This window comes from Carassius auratus, unplaced genomic scaffold (assembly GCF_003368295.1).
Source record: "Carassius auratus strain Wakin unplaced genomic scaffold, ASM336829v1 scaf_tig00022685, whole genome shotgun sequence".
Classification (NCBI taxonomy): domain Eukaryota; kingdom Metazoa; phylum Chordata; class Actinopteri; order Cypriniformes; family Cyprinidae; genus Carassius; species Carassius auratus.
The window spans coordinates 1-21,391 of NW_020525209.1; the positions used below are offsets into that span (position 1 = coordinate 1).

General features: G+C 36.3%; 8 non-coding genes and 7 pseudogenes across 8 annotated transcripts; all 15 read left to right on the plus strand.

The window, feature by feature from the left end:
• Positions 1-920: 920 nt before the first annotated feature.
• LOC113077491 (uncharacterized) lies at positions 921-1,042 on the plus strand (annotated as a pseudogene).
• Positions 1,043-1,275: 233 nt separating this feature from the next.
• Positions 1,276-1,393, plus strand: LOC113077495 (uncharacterized; annotated as a pseudogene).
• Positions 1,394-1,762: 369 nt separating this feature from the next.
• On the plus strand, positions 1,763-1,881 carry LOC113077472 (5S ribosomal RNA). Its single transcript, XR_003281346.1, has one exon. It is a non-coding gene; the product is annotated as a 5S ribosomal RNA (ribosomal RNA).
• Positions 1,882-2,996: 1,115 nt separating this feature from the next.
• Positions 2,997-3,115, plus strand: LOC113077476 (5S ribosomal RNA). Its single transcript, XR_003281350.1, has one exon. It is a non-coding gene; the product is annotated as a 5S ribosomal RNA (ribosomal RNA).
• A 221-nt stretch (positions 3,116-3,336) lies between these two features.
• LOC113077496 (uncharacterized) lies at positions 3,337-3,454 on the plus strand (annotated as a pseudogene).
• Positions 3,455-3,979: 525 nt separating this feature from the next.
• Positions 3,980-4,098, plus strand: LOC113077477 (5S ribosomal RNA). Its single transcript, XR_003281351.1, has one exon. It is a non-coding gene; the product is annotated as a 5S ribosomal RNA (ribosomal RNA).
• A 221-nt stretch (positions 4,099-4,319) lies between these two features.
• LOC113077497 (uncharacterized) lies at positions 4,320-4,437 on the plus strand (annotated as a pseudogene).
• A 523-nt stretch (positions 4,438-4,960) lies between these two features.
• LOC113077493 (uncharacterized) lies at positions 4,961-5,079 on the plus strand (annotated as a pseudogene).
• Positions 5,080-5,300: 221 nt separating this feature from the next.
• Positions 5,301-5,418, plus strand: LOC113077478 (5S ribosomal RNA). The gene has a single exon (XR_003281352.1). It is a non-coding gene; the product is annotated as a 5S ribosomal RNA (ribosomal RNA).
• Positions 5,419-5,795: 377 nt separating this feature from the next.
• LOC113077492 (5S ribosomal RNA) lies at positions 5,796-5,914 on the plus strand. Its single transcript, XR_003281358.1, has one exon. It is a non-coding gene; the product is annotated as a 5S ribosomal RNA (ribosomal RNA).
• Positions 5,915-11,424: 5,510 nt separating this feature from the next.
• On the plus strand, positions 11,425-11,543 carry LOC113077473 (5S ribosomal RNA). The gene has a single exon (XR_003281347.1). It is a non-coding gene; the product is annotated as a 5S ribosomal RNA (ribosomal RNA).
• Positions 11,544-12,056: 513 nt separating this feature from the next.
• On the plus strand, positions 12,057-12,175 carry LOC113077481 (5S ribosomal RNA). The gene has a single exon (XR_003281355.1). It is a non-coding gene; the product is annotated as a 5S ribosomal RNA (ribosomal RNA).
• A 512-nt stretch (positions 12,176-12,687) lies between these two features.
• Positions 12,688-12,806, plus strand: LOC113077499 (5S ribosomal RNA). Its single transcript, XR_003281360.1, has one exon. It is a non-coding gene; the product is annotated as a 5S ribosomal RNA (ribosomal RNA).
• A 506-nt stretch (positions 12,807-13,312) lies between these two features.
• Positions 13,313-13,431, plus strand: LOC113077486 (uncharacterized; annotated as a pseudogene).
• A 373-nt stretch (positions 13,432-13,804) lies between these two features.
• Positions 13,805-13,923, plus strand: LOC113077489 (uncharacterized; annotated as a pseudogene).
• The last annotated feature ends 7,468 nt before the right edge of the window (positions 13,924-21,391 follow it).

Consider the following 21,391-nt stretch of genomic DNA (forward strand, 5'->3'; position numbering starts at 1 on the left):
ATATTAGCAGGTTTAGGTTGGTTAGTACTTGGATGGGAGACCGCCTGGGAATACCAGGTGCTGTAAGCTTTTGGACATTTTTCACTAAGTATAAATAATTTTGCCAAAAAATAGAGTCAGTGCCTGATCTCTGAATATTAGCAGGTTCGGCCTGGTTAGTACATGGATGGGAGACTGCCTGGAATACCAGGTCTTTAATCTTTTTGTGAAATAAATTCAGAATTATATATAATCTTTCATTTAAAAACAAAGAAAAAAGTGTTCAATTGCGCCGGATCTCCTCTTGATATATTTAAGCAGGTTTGGGCCTGGTTAGTACTGGATGGGGAGACTGCCTGACGGAATACCAGGTGCTTTAATCTTTTGGAAAATTTCACGAATTCCTATAATAATCTTTCATTAAAAAAAAAAAAAAGAGTCAATGCCCGATCTCTGATATTAGCAGGGTTTGGGCCTGGTTAGTACATGGATGGAACTGCCTGGGATACCAGGTCGTAAGCTTTTTGGACATTTTTCACTTAGTATATAATAATTTTGCCCAAATAATAGAGTCAATGCCCGATCTCTGAATCTTAGCAGGTTTTAGGTCTGGTTAGTTTCTTTGATGAGAGGACTGCCTAGGAATACCAGGTGCTTTAAGCTTTTGGGTTTTCTTTCCTACTTATATAATGTACTGGCGATTAGATTGGCTGGTCTTTAAATTAGCCCTCTCTTTGCAGCAGCCTAATAATTTTGCCAAAAAATAGAGTCAATGCCCGATCTCTGAATATTAGCAGGTTTGGGCCTGGTTAGTACATGGGTGGGAGACTGCCTGGGAATACCAGGTGCTTTAAGCTTTTGGGTTTTCTTTCCTACTTATATAATGTACTGGTGATTACATTGGTCGGTCTTTAAATAGCCCTCTCTTTGCAGCAGTCTTGGCTTACCGGTCATACCAACCTGGCTATGCCCCATCTCGTCTGATCTCGGAAGCTAAGCAGGTTTGGGCCTGGTTAGTACTTGGATGGGAGACCGCCTCGGAAATAACAGGTGGCTGTAAGCTTTTTGGACATTTTCACTTAGTATATAATAATTTGCCAAATAATAGAGTCAATGCCCGATCTCTGAATCTTAGCCAGGTTTAGGTCTGGTTAGTACTTTAATGAGAGACTGCCTAGGAATACCAGGTGCTTTAAGCTTTTGGGTTTTCTTTCCTACTTATATAATGTACTGGCGATTAGATTGGCTGGTCTTTAAATAGCCCTCTCTTTGCAGCAGCCTAATAATTTTGCCAAAAAATACGGCCATACCAACCTGGCTATGCCCTATTTCGTCTGATCTCGGAAGCTAAGCAGGTTTGGGCCTGGTTAGTACTTGGATGGGAGACGCCTGGGAATACCAGGTGCTTTAAGCTTTTTGGACATTTTTCACTTAATATATAATAATTTTGCCAAAAAAACAGAGTCAATGCCCGATCTCTGAATATTAGCAGGTTTGGGCCTGGTTAGTACATGGATGGGAGACTGCCTGGGGAATACCAGGTGCTTTAATCTTTTTGGAAAATTTCACGAATTATATAATAATCTTTCATTAAAAACAAAAAAAAAAGAGTCAATGCCCGATCTCTGAATCTTAGCAGGTTTAGGTCTGGTTAGTACTTTGATGAGAGACTGCCTAGGAATACCAGGTGCTTTAATCTTTTGGGTTTTCTTTCCTACTTATATAATGTACTGGCAATTAGATTGGCTGGTCTTTAAATAGTCCTCTCTTTGCAGCAGTCTTCGCTTACGGCCATACCAACCTGGCTATGCCCGATCTCGTCTGATCTCGGAAGCTAAGCAGGTTTGAGCCTGGTTAGTACTTGGATGGGAGACCGCCTGGGAATACCAGGTGCTGTAAGCTTTTGGACATTTTTCACTTAGTATATAATAATTTTGCCAAAAAATAGAGTCAATACCTGATCTCTGAATATTAGCAAGTTTGGGCCTGGTTAGTACATGGATGGGAGACTGCCTGGGAATACCAGGTGCTTTAATCTTTTTGGAAAATTTCACGAATTATATAATAATCTTCCAACAAAAAAAAAAAAAAGAGTCAATGGCCCGATCTCTGAATCTTAGCAGGTTTAGGTCTGGTTAGTAGTTGGATGGGAGACCACCTGGGAATACCAGGTGCTGTAAGCTTTTTGGACATTTTTCACTTAGTATATAATAATTTTACTAAGTAATAGAGTCAATGCCCGATCTCTGAATATTAGCAGGTTTAGGTTTGGTTAGTACTTGGATGGGAGACCGCCTGGGAATACCAGGTGCTGTAAGCTTTTTTGGAAATTTTTCACTTAGTATATAATAATTTAGCCAAATAATAGAGTCAATGCCCGATCTCTGAATATTAGCAGGTTTGGGCCTGGTTAGTACATGGATGGGAGACTGCCTGGGAATACCAGGTGCTTTAATCTTTTTGGAAAATTTCACGAATTATATAATAATCTTTCATTAAAAAAAAAAAAAGAGTCAATGCCCGATCTCTGAATATTAGCAGGTTTGGGCCTGGTTAGTACATGGATGGGGAGACTGCCTGGGAATACCAGGTGCTGTAAGCTTTTTGGACATTTTTCACTTAGTATATAATAATTTTGCCAAATAATAGAGTCAATGCCCGATCTCTGAATCTTAGCAGGTTTAGGTCTGGTTAGTTCTTTGATGAGAGACTGCCTAGGAATACCAGGTGCTTTAAGCTTTTGGGTTTTCTTTCCTACTTATATAATGTACTGGCGATTAGATTGGCTGGTCTTTAAATAGCCCTCTCTTTGCAGCAGCCTAATAATTTTGCCAAAAAATAGAGTCAATGCCCGATCTCTGAATATTAGCAGGTTTGGGCCTGGTTAGTACATGGGTGGGAGACTGCCTGGGAATACCAGGTGCTTTAAGCTTTTGGGTTTTTCTTTCCTACTTATATAATGTACTGGTGATTACATTGGTCGGTCTTTAAATAGCCCTCTCTTTGCAGCAGTCTTGGCTTACGGTCATACCAACCTGGCTATGCCCCATCTCGTCTGATCTCGGAAGCTAAGCAGGTTTGGGCCTGGTTAGTACTTGGATGGGAGACCGCCTGGGAATACCAGGTGCTGTAAGCTTTTTGGAAATTTTTCACTTAGTATATAATAATTTTGCCAAATAAAAGAGTCAATGCCCGATCTCTGAATCTTAGCAAGTTTAGGTCTGGTTAGTACTTTGATGAGAGACTGCCTAGGAATACCAGGTGCTTTAAGCTTTTGGGTTTTCTTTCCTACTTATATAATGTACTGGCGATTAGGTTGGCTGGTCTTTAAATAGTCCTCTCTTTGCAGCAGTCTTCGCTTACGGCCATACCAACCTGGCTATGCCCGATTTCGTCTGATCTCGGAAGCTAAGCAGGTTTAGCCTCGTTAGTACATGGATGGGAGACTGCCTGGGAATACCAGGTGCTTTAATCTTTTTGGAAAATTTCAAGAATTATATAATAATCTTTCATTAAAAACAAAAAAAAGTGTCAATGCCCGATCTCTGAATATTAGCAGGTTTGGGCCTGGTTAGTACATGGATGGGATACTGCCTGGGAATACCAGGTGCTTTAAGCTTTTTGGAAAATTTCACGAATTCTATAATAATCTTTCATTAAAAAAAAAAAAAAGAGTCAATGCCCGATCTCTGAATATTAGCAGGTTTGGGCCTGGTTAGTACATGGGTGGGAGACTGCCTGGGAATACCAGGTGCTTTAATCTTTTGGAAAATTTCACGAATTATATAATAATCTTTCATTAAAAAAAAAAAAAAAAAAAAAAAAGAGTCAATGCCCGATCTCTGAATCTTAGCAGGTTTAGGTCTGGTTAGTACTTTGATGAGAGACTGCCTAGGAATACCAGGTGCTTTAAGCTTTTGGGTTTTCTTTCCTACTTATATAATGTACTGGTGATTACATTGGTCGGTCTTTAAATAGCCCTCTCTTTGCAGCAGTCTTGGCTTACGGTCATACCAACCTGGCTATGCCCCATCTCGTCTGATCTCGGAAGCTAAGCAGGTTTGGGCCTGGTTAGTACTTGGATGGGAGACCGCCTGGGAATACCAGGTGCTGTAAGCTTTTTGGAAATTTTTCACTTAGTATATAATAATTTTGCCAAATAAAAGAGTCAATGCCCGATCTCTGAATCTTAGCAAGTTTAGGTCTGGTTAGTACTTTGATGAGAGACTGCCTAGGAATACCAGGTGCTTTAAGCTTTTGGGTTTTCTTTCCTACTTATATAATGTACTGGCGATTAGGTTGGCTGGTCTTTAAATAGTCCTCTCTTTGCAGCAGTCTTCGCTTACGGCCATACCAACCTGGCTATGCCCGATTTCGTCTGATCTCGGAAGCTAAGCAGGTTTAGCCTCGTTAGTACATGGATGGGAGACTGCCTGGGAATACCAGGTGCTTTAATCTTTTTGGAAAATTTCAAGAATTATATAATAATCTTTCATTAAAAACAAAAAAAAGTGTCAATGCCCGATCTCTGAATATTAGCAGGTTTGGGCCTGGTTAGTACATGGATGGGATACTGCCTGGGAATACCAGGTGCTTTAAGCTTTTTGGAAAATTTCACGAATTCTATAATAATCTTTCATTAAAAAAAAAAAAAGAGTCAATGCCCGATCTCTGAATATTAGCAGGTTTGGGCCTGGTTAGTACATGGGTGGGAGACTGCCTGGGAATACCAGGTGCTTTAATCTTTTGGAAAATTTCACGAATTATATAATAATCTTTCATTAAAAAAAAAAAAAAAAAAAAAAAGAGTCAATGCCCGATCTCTGAATCTTAGCAGGTTTAGGTCTGGTTAGTACTTTGATGAGAGACTGCCTAGGAATACCAGGTGCTTTAAGCTTTTGGGTTTTCTTTCCTACTTATATAATGTACTGGTGATTAGATTGGTCGGTCTTTAAATAGTCCTCTCTTTGCAGCAGTCTTCGCTTACGGCCATACCAACCTGCCTATGCCCTATTTCGTCTGATCTCGGAAGCTAAGCAGGTTTGGGCCTGGTTGGTACTTGGATGGGAGATCGCCTCGGAATAACAGGTGCTGTAAGATTTTTGGAAATTTTTCACTTAGTATATAATAATTTTGCCAAATAATAGAGTCAATGCCCGATCTCTGAATCTTAGCAGGTTTAGGTCTGGTTAGTACTTTAATGAGAGACTGCCTAGGAATACCAGGTGCTTTAATCTTTTGGGTTTTCTTTCCTACTTATATAATGTACTGGTGATTAGATTGGCTGGTCTTTAAATAGTCCTCTCTTTGCAGCAGTCTTCGCTTACGGCCATACCAACCTGAATATGCCCGATCTCGTCTGATCTCGGAAGCTAAGCAGGTTTGGGCCTGGTTAGTACTTGGATGGGAGACGCCTGGGAATACCAGGTGCTTTAAGCTTTTTGGACATTTTTCACTTAGTATATAATCATTTTGCCAAAAAACAGAGTCAATGCCCGATCTCTGAATATTAGCAGGTTTGGGCCTGGTTAGTACATGGATGGGAGACTGCCTGGGAATACCAGGTGCTTTAATCTTTTTGGAAAATTTCACGAATTATATAATAATCTTTCATTAAAAACAAAAAAAACAAAAAAAAAAAGAGTCAATGCCCGATCTCTGAATCTTAGCAGGTTTAGGTCTGGTTAGTACTTTGATGAGAGACTGCCTAGGAATACCAGGTGCTTTAATCTTTTGGGTTTTCTTTCCTACTTATATAATGTACTGGCAATTAGATTGGCTGGTCTTTTAATAGCCCACTCTTTGCAGCAGTCTTCGCTTACGGCCATACCAACCTGGCTATGCCCGATCTCGTCTGATCTCGGAAGCTAAGCAGGTTTGGGCCTGGTTAGTACTTGGATGGGAGACCGCCTGGGAATACCAGGTGCTGTAAGCTTTTTGGACATTTTTCACTTAGTATATAATAATTTTGCCAAATAATAGAGTCAATGCCCGATCTCTGAATCTTAGCAGGTTTAGGTCTGGTTAGTACTTTGATGAGAGACTGCCTAGGAATACCAGGTGCTTTAAGCTTTTGGGTTTTCTTTCCTACTTATATAATGTACTGGCGATTAGATTGGCTGCTCTTTAAATAGCCCTCTCTTTGCAGCAGTCTTCGCTTACGGCAATATCAACCTGGCTATGCCCGATCTCAAAATTGCTGATGGATTCCCATTGCTGATGGATTAGATTTTTGAAAGTCAAGTTCACAGATACTGTTAAATCGCTGCCATACTCAACTAAGTTTGAGACGTTGGGAGGATCTGAACACTTTCGAGTCATACATGACAGACTGGTTAAAGTATGCCGTCTGTGCATTCAACCTGGACACATAGTGAGAGACTGTCCAAACTTTAAATGTTTTCGGTGTGGAATGCAGGGCCACTATGTAAGGGAATGCAATGAAGGAAACTGTAGCATTTGCAGGATGAGAAATGCATTTTGCGTATGCAAAATTTCAGAAGAGCGGGAGGAAGGAGATAGCGTGGGAAGCTTCGTGGACCTGTATGAAGAGTCAGAGGAGAGTTTAACGGTGGAGGAAGAGGAAAGAGGGGATGCATGGAGAGAAAGAGATTTAACTGCTGGACAACAGACTGTTGAGAAAGAGAGCAGCAGAGAGTTTGTTGAAAGCTTAAAGGACGGTAGTGGGAGTATCGGGAGAGTACAGAGGATGGAAGAGAAAGATGGAGGGGCAATCAAAAAAGGGGCAAAAAGTGAAGGGGATGAAGGGAAAAAGAAAAAACAAGGAACAAGGCAACAAGAAGAAGAAGAAAGCCTAAAGAATAAGGAAAGCAGAAGAGAAGAGGTGAAGGAGTCTCTGGAGACTCCACTGATAAATCTGGAAGAGGATTTGTGAAGCAAGTATCAAGTTGCTGAAAAGGAAAATGAAAGGCGGTGAAGAATGCTTTGCAAAAAAGTAAGAACTTGAGTTTATTTTATGTGTTGTCTCCGTCTAATACTGGTAATATATGCAATGTTTGACATAATGAGCATTGCCTGCATGAACTGTAATGGACTCAGAGAAATGAATAAGTTTGAGCAGGTTATTGGAAAGCTTAAAACAGATGTCATTTGTTTACAAGAGACACATTGGTCTGAAGACATAATGGTCAATATAAAGAAAATCTGGGAACATGATATTTATGTAAAGCATGGAAATCAGAGGGCTTGTGGGGTGGCGATTCTGATGAAAAAAGGTGAAATGTATAAGGTAAAGGAAATATATAATGATGGTAAAGGAAGACTGTTAGGAATAGATTTTATGTTCAACAATGAACTTTTTAGATTGGTTAATTTATATGCACCTAATGTAGAAATCGAACGAAAAGGAGTTTTTGAGCAAATGAAACCACTGTGTACAGGTAAATGTGGTTGGAGATTTTAATGTGTGGTGCACAAGACTAGATGTGTCTAGAAGTGCAAACTTCAAATCAGATGTGTCTAGAAGGATTTTAAACCAATTAATGCAAAGTGAGGATTTGGTAGATGCCTGGAGAGAGGAGAACCCATTTAAAAAGGAATTTTCAAGAAGGCAAATGGTGCTGGGAAACTTAAAACAAAGTCAAATAGATCTGTGTTTAGTTAAAAGAGAAATATTACATTATGTGAAAAATGTGAGATATAAGTTTATTGGAGTAAGTGATCATGCTGCCATGACAGTAAAGATGGCTGGAAATAAGGAAACAAGAGGTGGGGGGATGTGGTGTCTGAATTCATCTTTGTTAAAGGAAGAAGAGTACAGGAAAAGTATTTACAGATGTATAAAGTGTGAAATGGAAAACTCATTATTTGAAGAGAATGTCTGTGAGTGGTGGGAAATAATGAAAGGGAAAATACAAAAAAGAAGTATAAGGTACTCAAAGCAGAGGCATTTTATGAGAATGAGGGAAATGGAGGACATGGGAAATATGTTAGAGAAAGAAGCAGAGAAAATAGAAAACAACCCTGAGTACTCAAAAGAACATTTCTTTAGGATAAAAGCAGAAATTGAAGTTGTGAAGTTGAGTTGTTTGAAAAGGAAAAGTGCGAGGGTGCAATAGTAAGGAGCAGGGCACAGTATGCGGTGGAGGGGGAAAGGTGCACAAAATGAAGTTGGAAGATGAAGAAGGGAAAAAGGTAACAGATTTTGTAGAAATTATAGAAGTGGTAGAATTATTTTATAAGAAACTCTTCAAGAAAGAAAATGTAAAACAAGAATGTGTGGATGAAGTTTTAAATACAGTAAGTGCTAGATTAACTGATGTAGAAAGAATTATGTGTGACAGTGATATATGTATTGAAGAAATAAAAGAAGCAATAAGACAAACAAAGCCGAATAAAAGTCCAGGATCAGATGGTTTAACGCATGAATTCTATAAGACATTCATAGATAGTTTAGCACCTATACTGATTAAGGTATTCAGGAGTATGGAAGAAAGAAGGGAGATACCAGAATCAATGAGCTTGGTCATAATCAATATTCTATATAAAAATAAAGGTAGTCCTCATAATTTGGGGAATTATAGACCTTTAAGTCTTTTAAAAACTGATTATAAAATTTTGACAAAAGTCTTAGCCAAAAGAATAAAAGGAGTAGTGGGAAGTATAATATCGCCAAATCAAGCATACAGTATACCAGGAAGAGACATTACAGATACCATATGCACAATAAGGGATGTAGTGGATAGTATGGTTAATGATAGGGAAGGAGGTTTGCTTTTATGTATGGATCTAAGCAAAGCCTTTGATAGGGTGGAGCACTGTTTTATGGAACAAGCAATGAGGAACTTTGGTTTTGGGGAGAGGATTCTGAGGTGGATAAATTTATTATATTGTAATGCAAAAAGTTGTGTAAAAGTAAATGGTGTTTTAACAGATCATTTTCCACTAGAAAGATCAGTGAGGCAGGGGTGTCCGCTGTCTGCTATGCTGTATTCAATATCAGTTGAGCCCTAGCGACACTGGTAAAGAGAGATAGGGAAATAAGAGGAATTCCAGTACCACATGGGAGATTGAGTTTAATTCACCAGTATGCAGATGACACAACATTTACTGTAAGAGATATGGAAAGTATAAAAAGAATAATGAAACATGTTGAAACTTATGGAAAAGCATCAGGAGCAAAAATTAATATTGAAAAATCTGAAATAATGAGTATAGGAGAGATAGATATGAGCGGGTGTGAAAATAATTTTAAAGTCACAAAAGAATACACAAGGATTTTAGGAGTGAATATAGGAGTTAATGCAAAAGAAGCAAGAGATGCTACTTGGACAGGGATTTTAAACAAAATAAAACAAGTGCTACGCTTTTGGAAATTAAGAGAATTAACACTGAGGGGCAAAGTAATAGTGTTTAACTCCTTGTTGCTTACCAAATGTAATTATGTATTAGGTGCACTTGACTTGCCAGTTTGGGTGGTAAATGAGATCAAGGATGTTCTTAATAATTTTTTATGGGGAGGGAAAGGGGTTAAAATATCAAAAAATACATTAATAGCAGACTACACAGGAGGAGGATTAAAGTTGATTGATTTAGAGGTTAAAAGAAAAACAATAAGAGTGAAAACAATGAAGAAGTATTTATATGATAAAGTGCAATATGGATGGAAAGGTTTCATGGGAGACTTTTTGGATAAAAGCAGTGGATGTGGAGAAGAGGGGGTATTCATGGCTTTAAAGAAGCCAATGTTTGAAAATATACCCTTATTTTATCAAGAAGTATTTAGTGCATGGGCAGAGTTTTTAATGGACGTGAAATATGATTGTGAAAATATAAATCAAATATACAAGCAGCCAATTTTTCTTAATCCAAAGATAAAAATGAATGGGAAAATGTTTTATAATAGACTATACATGAAAGCGGGAGTAAGACAATTAAAGGATATGGTATATGAATATGTGAAAGGTTTTATGCCAAATAGAGCAATTTATGACTACGTGGTGGAATGGGATGACGAAATTGAAAAATCAAAATTGGATTCGGTATGTGAAAATATTAAAACAAGCTTGCCCAAGACTTGGGTTGAAATGATTGAGAGAGAGACAACTAAACCGGGAAACTGGGGAATGCCAAAAATGTTTATTATTGGGAAAAATGGTGAAAAGAAATGTCTGACAGATATAACGACGAAAACAATATATAACGTTTTTGTGGGAAAGGATATTAAGGTGCCTGCATCAGAAGCTGTGTGGCAAAAAATGTTTCCAGGATTTAATGTAAAGTCAATATGGAAAAACATAAGTGTGAAGTATAATGGACTGGAGTGTGAACACTTGGACTTTAAATTAAGACATAATAGAATATACACAAAGGTGGTGATTCATCAAATTAATAAGAATGTTAATTGAGAATGTGATGTATGTAAAACTGATGCAGAAACGTTAATGCATATATTTTTTGAATGTAAAGAGCTAGACATATTTCATGAAAAATTGAAAAGATTGATAAAGGAGGACTGGGGAAAAGAGATAGAAGGAGATGAGTGGAGGAAAATGTTTTTATTTGGTGAATGTAATAATTGTAAAGATTGGAAGGTCAATTTGTGTAATTACATTTTAAGTCATGCAAGATATGCAATTTGGACAAGAAGGAATTTGGCATATTTTGAAAGGAAAAAAGTGGACATTAATCTGTTGTTTAAAACAGTGATGAGAAAGAATGTCTTTCTAATGTGGAAATATCTGAGCCAAGATTTGTTTGAAAAAGTTTTCATTAATGGATGTGTACTTGTATGTGTGGATGACGAAGGAGGTTTAAGCATACATTTCTAAACAAAAAGGAAAAATGGCATTATAATTAAACGTATAAATGTATGTAGACATGCAAATTTTTGGTGATAGGACGGACAAGTTCTTGTGTTTATGTAGTTATGTGATGGATATGAAACTCTATTTTGAATGTAAATTGTATTTGTTTTGATACTTTTGATAATAATAAAAAAAGAAAAAAAAAGGCTATGCCCGATCTCGTCTTATCTCAGAAGCTAAGCAGGTTTGGGCCTGGTTAGTACTTGGATGGGAGACTGCCTGGGAATACCAGGTGCTGTAAGCTTTTTGGACATTTTTCACTTAGTATATAATAATTTTGCCAAAAAATATAGTCAATGCCCGATCTCTGAATATTAGCAGGTTTGGGCCTGGTTAGTACATGGATGGGAGACTTCCTGGGAATACCAGGTGCATTAATCTTTTGGAAAATGTCACAAATTATATAATAATAATTCATTAAAAAAAAAAAAAAAAAAAAAGAAAAAGTCAATGCCCAATCTCTGAATCTTAGCAGGTTTAGGTCTGGTTAGTACTTTGATGAGAGACTGCCTAGGAATACCAGGTGCTTTAAGCTTTTGGGATTTCTTTCCTACTTATGTAATCTACTGGCAATTAGATTGGCTGGTCTTTAAATAGCCCTCTCTTTGCAGCAGTCTTCGCTTACGGCAATATCAACCTGGCTATGCCCGATCTCGTCTGATCTCGGAAGCTAAGCAGGTTTGGGCCTGGTTAGTACTTGGATGGGAGACCGCCTGGGAATACCAGGTGCTGTAAGCTTTTTGGACATTTTTCACTTAGTATATAATAATTTTGCCAAAAAATAGAGTCAATGCCCAATCTCTGAATATTAGCAGGTTTGGGCCTGGTTAGTACATGGGTGGGAGACTGCCTGGGAATACTAGGTGCTTTAATCTTTTGAAAAATTTCACGAATTATATAAAAATCTTTCATTAAAAAAAAAAAAAGAGTCAATGCCCGATCTCTGAATATTAGCAGGTTAAGGTCTGGTTAGTACATCGGTGGGAGACTGCCTGGGAATACCAGGTGCTTTAATCTTTTGGAAAATTTCACGAATTATATAATAATCTTTCATTTAAAAAAAAAAAAAAAAAGAAGAGTCAATGCCCGATCTCTGAATCTTAGCAGGTTTAGGTCTGGTTAGTACTTTGATGAGAGACTGCCTAGGAATACCAGGTGCTTTAAGCTTTTGGGTTTTCTTTCCTACTTATATAATGTACTGGCGATTAGATTGGCTGCTCTTTAAATAGCCCTCTCTTTGCAGCAGTCTTCGCTTACGGCAATACCAACCTGGCTATGCCTGATCTCGTCTGATCTCGGAAGCTAAGCAGGTTTGGGCATTGTTAGTACTTGGATGGGAGACCGCCTGGGAATACCAGGTGCTGTAAGCTTTTTGGACATTTTTCACTTAGTATATAATAATTTTGCCAAAAAATAGAGTCAATGCCCGATCTCTGAATATTAGCAGGTTTGGGCCCGGTTAGTACATGGATGGGAGACTGCCTGGGAATACCAGGTGCTTTAATCTTTTTGGAAAATTTCTCGAATTATATAATAATCTTTCATTAAAAAAAAAAAAAAAAAAAAAAAAGAGTCAATGCCCGATCTCTTAATCTTAGCAGGTTTAGGTCTGGTTAGTACTTGGATGGGAGACCGCCTGGGAATACCAGGTGCTGTAAGCTTTTTGGACATTTTTCACTTAGTATATAATAATTTTGCCAAATAATAGAGTCAATGCCCGATCTCTGAATCTTAGCAGGTTTAGGTCTGGTTAGTACTTTGATGAGAGACTGCCTAGGAATACCATTTGCTTTAAGCTTTTGGGTTTTCTTTCCTACTTATATAATGTACTGGCGATTAGATTGGCTGGTCTTTAAATAGCCCTCTCTTTGTAGCAGTCTTCGCTTACGGCCATACCAACCTGGCTATGCCCGATCTCGTGTGATCTCGGAAGCTAAGCAGGTTTGGGCCTGGTTAGTACTTGGATGGGAGACCACCTGGGAATACCAGGTGCTGTAAGCTTTTTGGACATTTTTCACTTAGTATATAATAATTTTGCCAAAAAATAGAGTCAATGCCGATTTCTGAATATTAGCAGGTTTGGGCCTGGTTAGTACATGGATGAGAGACTGCCTGGGAATACCAGGTGCTTTAATCTTTTTGGAAAATTTCACGAATTATATAATAATCTTTCATTAAAAAAAAAAAAAAAAAAAGAGTCAATGCCCGATCTCTGAATCTTAGCAGGTTTAGGTCTGGTTAGTACTTGGATGGGAGACCGCCTGGGAATACCAGGTGCTGTAAGCTTTTTGGAAATTTTTCACTTAGTATATAATAATTTTGCCAAATAAAAGAGTCAATGCCCGATCTCTGAATCTTAGCAAGTTTAGGTCTGGTCAGTACTTTGATGAGAGACTGCCTAGGAATACCAGGTGCTTTAAGCTTTTGGGTTTTCTTTCCTACTTATATAATGTACTGGCGATTAGACTGGCTGCTCTTTAAATAGCCCTCTCTTTGCAGCAGTCTTCGCTTACGGCCATAAAAACCTGGCTATGCCCGATCTCGTGTGATCTCGGAAGCTAAGCAGGTTTGGGCCTGGTTAGTACTTGGATGGGAGACCGCCTGGAAATACCAGGTGCTGTAAGCTTTTTGGACATTTTTCACTTAGTATATAATAATTTTGCCAAAAAATAGAGTCAATGCCCGATCTCTGAATATTAGCAGGTTTGGGCCTGGTTAGTACATGGATGGGAGACTGCCTGGGAATACCAGGTGCTTTAATCTTTTTGGAAAATTTAACGAATTATATAATAATCTTTCATTAAAAAAAAAAAAAAAAAAAAACAAGTCAATGCCCGATCTCTGAATCTTAGCAGGTTTAGGTCTGGTTAGTACTTGGATGGGAGACCGCCAGGGAATTCCAGGTGCTTTAAGCTTTTGGGTTTTCTTTCCTACTTATATAATGTACTGGTGATTACATTGGTTGGTCTTTAAATAGCCCTCTCTTTGCAGCAGTCTTGGCTTACGGTCATACCAACCTGGCTATGCCCCATCTTGTCTGATCTCGGAAGCTAAGCAGGTTTGGGCCTGTTTGTTACTTGGATGGGAGACCGCCTCGGAATAACAGGTGCTGTAAGCTTTTTGGAAATTTTTCACTTAGTATATAATAATTTTGCCAAAAGATAGAGTCAATGCCCGATCTCTTAATCTTAGCAGGTTTAGGACTGGTTAGTACTTTGATGAGAGACTGCCTAGGAATACCAGGTGCTTTAATCTTTTGGGTTTTCTTTCCTACTTATATAATGTACTGGTGATTAGATTGGCTGGTCTTTAAATAGTCCTGTCTTTGCAGCAGTCTTCGCTTACGGCCATACCAACCTGAGGGCGCTATTGAGTCAGACAGGAAGTACTGGGCTGTAGTTGGAGAGGAAGGCTCTCCCTTATTTGTTTATATTTTTTGTTTTGCTAAAGTTTTTGATTTGAAAGTATAATTTTGTTTGTTTGTTTTGCTTTAACCACCTTCAAGCATCTTAATGCTGTCTGGAGGGTGTTTTTGTTTTTGATTTAACCCTTTCGAGTCGATTAACGCATATATGCGTTTTGAGTCATTTTCACCTGATAACCCCGAAAAGAACTTAAATTACACTCTCAGTTTTAATCGTACAGATAAGAGCAATACATCAATCGAATCTGTAAAGGGTCTAGTTTTTTTTGGATACAGACATAATAACAAAAAACCTTTGTGCACTTATAAAATAAAGATAACAAACAAGGTGCGCTGTCTACAGTCTTTGTCTCCGCTGATCGTCATGTACAAACATTTCATTAAAATGAACTGTAACTCCGTGAATACTGAACGAAGAGACATGAGAGAGATATCTATAGAAAGCCTGGAATGTCTACTTTTAAACTAAACAAGTGCTGCCGAAAACAAATATTCTGAGATAAAGTAATCCATATGAAAACAACGCAATGTCTGTTTTTCATATCTCCGCTCATTATATCTAATGTGACCACGCCCCCGCGCTGAACGCGCTATTCAGATTCAAACTGAAGCGCGCGGCTTGAATACGCCCACACAGAAGAAAAAGCAGCGAGACTATTCTTCAAGTTTTTATTTTATTTTACTGTTTGCTTCGCGATGAGAGGACTAAGACATAATTCACCCCAAAAAGATGTGATGTGGTTGAGGATTTGAGAAATGGATTTCCTCAGAAAAAAGAATGAAGCACTTTATTCAGCAGAGATCATAAACATGAGTAAGTCTCTTTTTATTTATTTGTACTAGTTTTCACATAACGTGTAAACATTTTACTAGTTAGACTTTTTCCAAATACTTTTTCCAAACTATAATTCCTGACTAAATTTATAATCAAGTGAAACATTATGAAGTTTCAATAACAATATACAATACTATACCATTCAAAAGCTTGATGTAAATAATATAAATGTGACAAATAGAGATAACTCTAACAAATGTAAAAACAATGCAGTTCTTTCGATTTATTCCCCCTAAAAAAACCTGAAAAATATTATCAGCTCTTTTCAACATTAATAATAATAATAATAATAATGATGATAATAAATGGGGTTTATTTGGTAGAAAATAAGATTGTTAAAAGGATTTCTGAAGGATTGTGTGACTAGAGAAAGGATGCCAAAAAATTTGAAAGTCAGCTTTGATTGTTCCTAATAAACTGTTTAACTGCTCCCCCAAGTGGATATCAAATTATGTTGTGGGATAATTAAATATATTCTTAATAAACTACAAACATAAAATTATATACTTTTATTTTGTTCTCTTTCTTGTTAGTCCTCCCTCACAGTGGCACAGTTGAATGAGAGGCTCATTATGCAGCTCATTATGCAGGCCTTTGTCTTCTCAGGTGTAAATCACAATGATATTCATGATAGTTGACGCCTACTCGCATATGACTTTTACCAACAAAAAGTGTTTTAGAAAATTTAAATCAATATATTGTTTTCTGTGAGTGAGTAAACAAGATGATTTTCACATCATTCAGAAAGAAAAATTCTAGGCTACAAGCTCCAGTTCTCAACTTTTCCGGCAACCAATTTTATGTATGTGTTTTATTGCCTTATTCAAGTGATTTAACATTTTTAGTTTTTCACTAACCATGCATAACATTTTTTTTCTCAAAAATACAATCATGTACATGCATGGGTTTCACATATTATTATAGCCCAGTTTGTGCTGATTACAGTGATATTAGACTTTACCCATTTAGATATTTATAATAAACTGAAAAAAGCACAAATGTCAGGGCATGACAAAACTTCTCAAGGCCCCAAAAATACCCTTAGACTCCAGAGGGTTAATTTATCTCTTGGATTAAAGGACGGATTTTATGGAAAACGACATGGAAATGGCTGGTGAAATACAAACGGATATTGACAAAGGACTGGACAAACGACGAAGTGTGGACAAAGGAATCAATGGAGAACATAACAGAAGAAATGAAAGAGGAAGAAAATATTCAAAAGAAGCAACCGTGATAATTGATTTAGAGGGAGTACAACATGGAAAAGCTGAGGATATCATCAAGATGGTGACAGAGAAAATTGGAGGAGGACATATCTTGGCGGTATGGCCCAGGCTGGGCAGAGAATATGAAATCACTTTAAGAAATGAGGACATGTGTGACATTCTACTGGACGGAATAACTATTAAAGGAAAGGATTGTGTAATTAGAAAACTACAGACAAGGGAATATGTTCTATCGTTTATGCATCTACCGGCTTATCTTGAAGACAAAGACATTTTTAATAAATTGGATAATTGGGGCGTACATCCAACATCACAAATTAAAAGAAGGCTATATCCAGGCACTGAAGTGGAAGATGGAACGAGATTTGTGCCTGTTAAGTTTCCAGATCAGGTGGTTTCATTACCATATAGCACAAAGTTTGAGACAGCGGAGGGAACACAGTTTTTCCGGATAATACATGACAGACAGGTGAAGACTTGTCGTATGTGTTTGAATCCGGGACATATCTTAAGAGACTGTCCAGACTTCAAATGTCACCTATGTGAGGAGCATGGCCATTTTGCACGGGACTGTGATGCAGTGAGATGCCCAGATTGCCACAAAGTTCTTGTGAAATGTGAATGTTGGATGGTAAATGAGGAGAGACCAAGCAAAGAGACTGACTCCGAGGTAGAGTGCAGACAAATTCATAAAGAAGTGGAAGAAGAGGAGAAAAATTATGTTGGTGAGCAGGCAGAAGTTGAAAGGGAAGAGGAGACAAATGGAACACAGAGAGAAAAAGAAGAACAAATGATGGAAGAAGAAAGGACACTAGAGGAGACTTCATTAAAGGGCAGAGAACTGGAGCATAAAAAAGAACAAGAGGAGAGTGAACAAGAGGAAGATGAAAAAGAGACTGAGAAACAAAAGTCTGAAGGATATAAAAGAGATAGAGAATTCACTCGTATGCAAAGAAGAAGTCTACTGAAGGTAAAACCAAATATTGACTGTGCTAGAAAGAGAAAAGAAAAAATGAAAGAAAAAGCTACATTTAGAGGGAAATGTGAGGTTTTAAGAAGTATAGTGGAGGAAGAGGAAGAAAAATGAAATGATGAATATTTTTAAATATTTATTATCCTTAATGGTCTTAAGAATTGTATCTTGGAATGCAAGAGGTTTGTTGAATGTGGTGAAATTTGAAAAAATGAAAGAAATGTGTAAAGAGGAAAATATAATTGTATTACAAGAAACAAATTGGAAAGATGAATTAATGGAAGATTTTAAAAAAAGATGGAATGGGGAAATAATATATAATAATGGGGATGGAAGAAAAGGAAGGGGAGTAGCAATTTTAATTGATAAGTATATGAAGGATAAATGGAATGTGGTATTTGATGATAGAAATGGAAAATGTTTAGCAGTAGAAATAAGTAGTGAGGATGAAACTTTTGTTTTATGCAACTTACATGCACCAACAGAAGAAAAGGAAAAGAGGAGTTTCTTTCATGATTTAAGGAGTTTTACACTAAAGTATAAGAAAGTAATTTTAATGGGTGATTTCAATACAGTTTTTAGCAAAAATGGATATGGCAGAAGGAATGGTTTATAGAACAGATACTGCAAGAAAAGAGCTGAATGTTTTAATGGAAGAAAATGACTTAATTGATATATGGAGGGATAGGAATGAAAAAAGAAGAGAATATTCAAGAAGACAATTAGTAGAGAATTTTTTGTGCCAAACAAGGATTGATTATGTGTTAAACACAAGATTTTTAGAGCAATATATTGAAAAGGTGTACTATAAGGAAACAACATTAAGTGATCATAGTTTTGTGTTTATTTTGATGGATTTTAATAAAATGGAGAGGGGGCCAGGAGTTTGGATTTTAAATGCAGAGATTTTAAAAAATGAATCTTATAGAATGGAAATAGAAAAAATTATAGACAAAGAAAAGGAAAGTAGTTTGTTTGTAGAAAACAAAAGGATATGGTGGGATAATGTAAAATATGAAATAAAGAAATCTACAATAAAATATTGTAAATTTCTACAACGAGTTAAGAAACAAAAAGAAAGGAATATCAGAAAAGAATTAAATGAAGAATTAAGTAAAGAGGACGTTGATGTGCAGAAGGTTGTTTTGTTAGAAGAGGATTTAAGTAAAATACAGGAGGAAAAGTATAGAGGTGCAATGATAAGAAGTAAGGCAAAATATACTGTGGAGGGAGAAAAATGCACAAAATTCTTTTTTAATCTGGAAAGAAGTAGGAAAAAGGCAGAAACGATAAAAGAAATAAAATGCAAAGATGGAAGGAAAGTAAAAGAAACAAAAGAAATATTAAAGGAGGTAAAAGATTTTCATGAAGAATTGTTTAAGACACAAGGAATAGATGATGGGGAAAAAGACTGTATATTGGAGACGATAACAGCTACAGTTAATAATCAAGACAAAGATGAGTGTGATGCGGAGATAAAAATAGAAGAGATAGAAGAAGCTATTAATCAATTAAAGGTGAATAAAAGTCCAGGTATGGATGGAATAACAAATGAGTTTTATAAAGCTTTTAAGTATAAATTATTGAAAATACTAAAACAAGTGTATGATGAGATTTTTAAAAAGGGAGAGATTAATCAAGCAATGAAAATGGGTCTAGTGAAAATAATATTCAAGAGAAAAGGGGAAAGGGAGGATTTAAAAAACTACAGACCAATCACTATGCTAAATGTAGATTTTAAAATTTTAGCAAAAATTTTAGCAAACAGACTGAAAAGAGTGTTACCTAAGATAATTTTATCAAATCAAGCATATGGAGTTCAGGGGAGAGATATATCAGATACAGTTAGCAACATAAGGGATGTGATAAGTTATATGAATGAAGAAAAGAAGAGTGGATATGTGATAAGCATGGATTTTGAAAAAGCGTTTGATAGGGTGGAGCATGAGTTTTTATTTGCGAGTTTAAAACGTTTTGGTTTTGGGGGTAATTTTAGAAAATGGATTAAGATCTTGTATAAGGATGCAATGAGTTTTATTAAATGTAATGGTTTTTTAACGGATGCTTTTAAGATAACTAGATCCATAAGGCAGGGCTGTCCATTGTCAGCACAGTTGTATTCCTTGGTCACAGAGTCTCTAGGAATGATGATTAAAAAGGTTCAAAGAATAAAAAGTATAAATATTGAAAATGGAAGGGAAGGACAAAAGATTTTTCAGTACGCGGATGATACCACCTTGATAATAGAAGATTTAGAGAGCATTAGAATAGCAATGGAACTCATGCAGAAATTTTGTAAAGCAACAGGTGCAAAGATAAATGTGGAAAAAACTGCTTTTATGAGATTTGGAGAAGCACCAGCATTACCAGCTTGCATTGCTTTTAATGAAAAGGAAGAAATTAAGATTTTAGGAGTAAATTTGGGGAAAGATGAAAAGAGTTCAAGAGATAAAAGATGGGAAGAGATTGTGGGAGAAATGAAAAGAAGATTAGTTTTTTGGAAAGTGAGAGATTTGGAGTTGAAAGGAAGAGTTTTAATTGTTAATAGTCTAATGCTCTCTAAGATGTGGTATAATTTATCTGTAACTGCAATGCCAATGTGGGTGGAACAGAGAGTAAAGGGTATTGTGTTGGATTTTTTATGGAATAATAAGCCTCCTAGAATTGCACATAAGACTTTAATTGGTTCTCAAGAAGAAGGAGGGTTAGGGTTAATGGATGTTGAGCAGAGGAAGAAGAATATGAGAGTGAAAACTGTAAAGAAATATCTAAATAGAGAAAAGATGGAGGAATGGAAAGTAATAATGAAACATTTTTTAAACAAATGTTCAAATTTGAGAATAGGGGATGATATTTTATGGATGAGAGTTAAAAAAGGAATGATAAAAGGAATACCAGAATTTTATAAAGAGGTTTTAGAGGCATGGAGGGATTTCTTACCACATATTGATTTTAAGCCACAAGGAAGAGAAACAATTTTGAATCAACCTCTGTTTTTAAATGCAAAGATTACTACAGATGGAACAGATGTGTTTTTTTAAAAAGTGGCTAGATGTAGATATAAAAAGAGTAAGAGATATTTTATATGAGTATAAAAATGGGTTTCTTCCTCTTCAGTTTGTCATTGATGCTTTAGAAGAAGCAAAAGAGGATTTCAATGTCAGTACTTTAAAGAAACAATATGATGTTGTAAAGAAAGCAATACCAAAAGAGTGGATTGAAATAATAGAGAGTGGGGAAAAAGAGGAAGAGAAAGTAGAAGTGTCTTTTAAAGTTGGGAAGAAGGAATATGATTTTAACTCTTGTACTGTGAAGATGTTTTACACATGTTTTAGGGAATCTGTTTTCACAAAACCAAAAGTAAATGAGTTTTGGATTGATCATTTTCCTGGATTAGATGAAAATAATATATGGAGGAATGTTAAATGGAGGTTCTTAGATGTAAAAATGGAAGCGTTGGATTATTTTATAAGGCATAAAGTTGTTTTTTCCGAGATGAAACTATGTAAAATTGGTTTGACACAAAATGCTTTGTGTAAAGTATGTAAAAAAAGAGGATGAAGGATTTTTACATTTGTTTTTATATTGTGATGAATTGAAATAATTTTTTAAGATTTTAAAAGGTTTGATAAATCAACTAAGAGAAAAGGAAGATATTCCAAACTGGGATGAGTTGATAATAATGGGACTGAATGAAAATTGTACAAATAAGGAGGTGGTCAATCTATGTATATCAATGGGGAAGTATGTGATATGGAAAAGAAGAAACATAGTGAGAAACAAAGACTGTAAAATAGACATATGGGGATATTTTAAAAAGAGAATGGAAGAATATTTGCAACTGTTATATGTGTATTGTAAGATGGAAAGGAAAATGGATGTTTTTTATAAAATGTTTTCAGGTAATGTACAAAATGTTTTAAGGAATTGTAAAATTGAGTTCCCTGGAATGTTGTAAATGAATTGAAATTTTTTGTAAAAGAATTTTAATTAAAAAAAAAAAAAAAAATATGCCCGATTTCGTCTGATCTCGGAAGCTAAGCAGGTTTGGCCTCGTTAGTACTTGGATGGGAGACCGCCTGGGAATAACAGGTGCTTTAATCTTTTTGGAAAATTTCACGAATT